The sequence below is a fragment of the Marmota marmota genome, unplaced genomic scaffold (genome assembly GCF_001458135.2).
Source record: "Marmota marmota marmota unplaced genomic scaffold, marMar, whole genome shotgun sequence".
Lineage (NCBI taxonomy): Eukaryota > Metazoa > Chordata > Mammalia > Rodentia > Sciuridae > Marmota > Marmota marmota.
The window spans coordinates 1,408,629-1,413,495 of NW_026000223.1; positions in this window are offsets into that span (position 1 = coordinate 1,408,629).

Consider the following 4,867-nt stretch of genomic DNA (forward strand, 5'->3'; position numbering starts at 1 on the left):
GATCAGGGAGAAGTACTTTCTTGCAGTTACATGCCCATCATTCTTGCTGTGGTCAGAGCTCTCTGTGTTACTGCCTTGAGAATCCAGTTTCATGATGGGGGCTGCCTGAGTGCAGAGTTGGGGAAATCAGAAGTGGAAAATATATGAGGATTTCCTTCCAACATTCTCTGTCCCAGAAGGGCCCCTGCTCCCAGTCTCCTGGTTAGAGAGTGATTGTTTTGGAGCCTTTTCTGTCCAGAATCGCTGTGAATTTCCTGAATTTTCACTGCCTAGGGTCTGAACTGGGAGATGTGGAATGAAAGAAAGTCAGGAAATTTGCTGCCATCTGGGTTGTTCTTCAGGATTTGATTTTCCTCCAAAATATGCCTGCTATTATTTACTTATCAGAGTCCCCAGATGCTGCTTTATGTATTCTGTCCAAGAATTTTTGTTGTGACATTGGTATCATGGAGTGTGCTTCTACTAAGTTAACAGAACTGGAGCTACTAATTCTGTTCATCCCAGCCCCACCAGCAACTTTTTGACTGAAGAAGTCAATTTCCTTTTACTGGCAATTGGTTTGTAGTGGGAACAATACCAAGTTCTGGCCTACAAGATATAGGAGGGCATCTGTTTGAAGTGTCTGAGAAAATATTTCTCCCTCATAAAGAGAGAGTACCATGGAAAAATTCCACTCTTCCTTGCTGCCATTGAATGTTAGTGCATAAGAACGAAGACAATACTTGGAACTGTGGCTGCTGTTTTGCAACCCTGAAAGAAAAGCCAGGAAATTATACAGGAGCGAAATTAAAGCCAGAAATTGTTGAGGGGTGAATTAGCCAAACTGGAAACCACCTACCTTTAGACTTTTACTCATGTGGAATCATAAATCTCCAATGTTTAAGCCATTTTCAATGAGGTACTTTTAAAATTGCAAGCCAACTCATTCTAAGTGATAAACTAGCATTCCATTTTCTCATTTAGAGTTTCAGACATCCACAAAAATAACAGTGATGGAGTTGAATACCTCTAAGTAAACTTTAAATTATATTTAAAACCTACCTTTGAGTTGATAGTTTACTCATTTATTAGAAGATTTGAAATATGGAAAATATTGATGTTTTAATATTTTACAAGTATAAAACTTAAAAATGAATATACAGCTTCAAAAATATGGATTGTAATAGAATTATTCTTGATTATTTTTTGGATTTGGATATATGTTTTAACTTTATTCTTTCTATGCCTTTATTCACTGATCAAAATATTATAGGGTTTTTATTATGAAAAAGAAGCTTGTTCTTAATACTTGGGGTAACAAGATGTGTACCAAAAGTGATTGTTCTTCAAAAACTTATAGTCCAGAAGAGGTTATAGACTTATAAACAAATGCCATATTTAAAATGAAGAGTGGTACCAACTATTATAAGGCTATGTATAAAATTATTATAGCAATATCAAAGCAAAAAGCTATTCTTGAGGTACAACTGTTTTTCTGCAACAGATCTATATTTCTCATAAAAAAAGTCTAGTACATTTCATTTGGTTTTGGAGTATCAGATAATATAATATACTTCAATTTCTGTAATGTGAGCCTTTGCAAGGAATATTTGTTCTTGTTATGGAAATGGGCAAAATATACCATCTATATGTAAGCCTCTTGTTTGCTTCTTTATAGCATAATTAGTATGGTTAGCTCAAAGCCTTTAAGCACCAAAGTCAAATTCTTACACAGCCAATTGCTTTAAATTTAGCCCAAATAAGCATATTTTCAGCTACTTACAGAACATCTGCTTTGTATACTCTACAAAAATGTACCCAATATCTGCAAGCCATAGATAAGACAAACCGTGAAGCTCTAAGAAGACCCTACACTGCAGCTTCACCTTGGAGCTCTCTGACACAGATTCCCACATTCCTGCTGAGCAGTGTCACCGGGACACATGTGCCCCCTCATCGATTCCCCTCCCTCCTGGGATCTCTCTTGTCCTCTTCCCCTTTGGGTAGTGGCCCACACCACTGTCTCTGAAGGTCTTCTGCTGTGAGGGATTTTCCCTCTCTAGAAATTCTGTCCAGTTGATTGCTATATTGTATAATAGTGTGTTTCCATGCTTCCAGTGTTTTCTTGACCATACCCCAAATATTCCTGCTATTTTATTTTTACATTTAGAGTTAATTAAAAAACTCTTATTCCTTAAAAATTATCTTCCTTGTATGCCTCCTGGGCAAATTCTCTTATCCTTCCTTCAAATGTCTGTCCAAACCCACTCAGAGAGTCCTTTCCTGACCACACTTTCTGAGGTGGCCATTTACCTTCCATCCTTACCTTCCTGCAAATGCAAAACTCCCTTTTCCTGCTCTGTTTTCTCTTGTGTTCCTAGTACTTACTACCACCTAACATACTGTACTGTTCATTTACTCATTTATGAGTAAATGTTTACTCATTTATGTTTCTTGTTATTGCATGTCACTCCCTATTAGAATGTTATTTCTTCTTGAAGATGTTGCTTCATTGTTCAGCCAGAAGTGTTCAATGAAGATTGAACACCAGAGAAATGCCAAGGCAAGTACTGAAATAAACGTAGAAAGCAAGCTTTATTTAAAGGATAGAACAGTGATAGACTTCTCTGAAGATAATGGGCCCCAGAGCTGGGTGGCTGAGGAAGTAGGGGTGTCCTGCCACTTATACATTTTTGATTTCCTTTGTTCTCATGATCTCTCCTCCCCCATCCTGCTTAAGTGACTAGTGACCAAAAGGTGGGCCAAAAGGTGGAGTGATCCAAGGAGGGAATAAAACCACCCAGGGGCATTCATGAACAACAGGTAAAACTCCTGCAGGAAGGAGGTATTCCTTGGAGGCTGGTAACTTGGTCAACAGGTTGGAGAAAGGGGGAAGGCTCTGGAGGCATTAGCACTTTATTTACTCCTGAATCAGCCCCATTTCCCTGACCTAATCATTCATTACCTACACTGACTGTCCTTTTGCCCTCCAGCCTCGTAGGTAGCCTGATTTTTTACCCAAACAGATTTAGCTTCTTTATGTGAACTGCACCAGATTTTTAATACACATCTTGCTTCCTGTTTAGTGCTTAGTCAGAATTGCATTTTGAATATTTGTTTTTTTTTCAGTTCTGAAAGCTTGCTGTATTACACATACACACTTCTGTGTAAACATAATACATACATAGATATTTAATTCTCTGTGTGTAATAATACATATCACACACATATAGATATTCCTTGACTTATAATGGGCTTATGTCTTGGTAAATCACTATAAGTCACAAATATGATAAGTTGAAAATACATTTAATATACCTACCCTGCCAAACATAGCTTAGCAACATGGTCCGAGGTAAGATTATTGGATGTTCACCCTTGTGATCAAGGGGACAACTGGGAGTTGCTCTTGTCTATCATCATGAAAGTACCATACCACATTGCTAGCCCATGAAGATCAAAATTCAAAATTTGAAGAACAGTTTCTACTGAATGAATATATTTTTATACCATCTTGAAGTAAAAAAAAATTGGTAAGATGAATGATCATACCATTTAGAGTAGATATTGTATATAGACACACGCAAGTGTAAATGTACATACCTATGTGAAATTCTCTCTCTGTGCATCTATTTATTTCTCCATTCTGTTGTAGAACTTGTGGATCTATTTTTCATACAACTCAAATTTATCTCATATTTTCTACCTCTTTTGGATTGTTTTTGTCTCTTTTAATGCTTTATAAAAGAATTCTTTAATTCAATTTGATTTTAATACATTTTGTTCTAAGCCTATCTGCTATGTTTTAAAATATAATCTTATGTTTAATTTTTAAGATCTCCATCTTTTATATTTTCATAGAAGGCTTCTCTGAGTTCTCTGTGGATATAGCTGATTTTGAAACAGTCTTTTCCTTTGTTTTCTAAGCTATTCTTTGAGTTCAGATCCTTTCACAGATACCGATAGATTGTTTCATTGCTCATACTTATATTTGAGGTTCTCCTTTTGCCTCTTTGTGATTGTGAGTACAGTAACCTGTCTCAAGTAGTTAAGGGAACAATGGAGTGTACTGTCAGGTCTGTTGTATGTAGCCACAACCTGGGCATAAGTCACTCTTGGGGATTGGCGGATGGTGGTGGTAGCTGGGGGAACCCAGCCCTGAGTCCACCACTTTAGAGAACCATGCTCGATACTTTCACCTGGGGACTAAAGCCAAAGCCATCTGCTCTCTTTTAGTTTTTTCTTCCTTTTTTGTACACGTTGGTCTCTGCTCCTCTGTTTTCAGCTCTAACATTTCTACCAAGCCTGTGGTTCTCAAACTTGTTTGCACATTGGAAGCACCTGGGTAGCTTTAGAAACTACTGAAGCAGAGGGAACTGTGACCATCCACAGAGCAGGCCCAGCGGCCTGCTGAGGGGCAGAGCCGCCCCCCACCCCCAGCGCCTGCCAGGTAGGCGGAACGGTGACCACCGGCAGAAAAGGCCCAGTGGCCCACGGCTGAACAGAGCTTCCAATCACTCCTGCAAGGTAGGCGGGCTTGCGACCCACCAGCAGAAGAGGAGCAGCGGCCTGCTGAGAGGCAGAGCCGCCCCCTCCCCCTGCGCTGGCAAGGTAGAGGGAACTGTGACCATCCACAGAGCAGGCCCAGCGGCCTGCTGAGAGGCAGATCCGCCCCCTCCCCCCGCGCCTGCGAGGGAGACTTTGCAACTATACAAGACCAATATAAATATATAGGGGGAAAATTCAATAGCACAACAGTTTCACCAAGTAGAAAGGAACGCGAACAGTATGAAGAGACAAGGAAAGAAAGGACCACAAGCAATGCAGGCCCAGTGACCTGCCGGCGTGGTAGTCACGACACCCCAATTGGAATAAGGAGAGAGCAGAG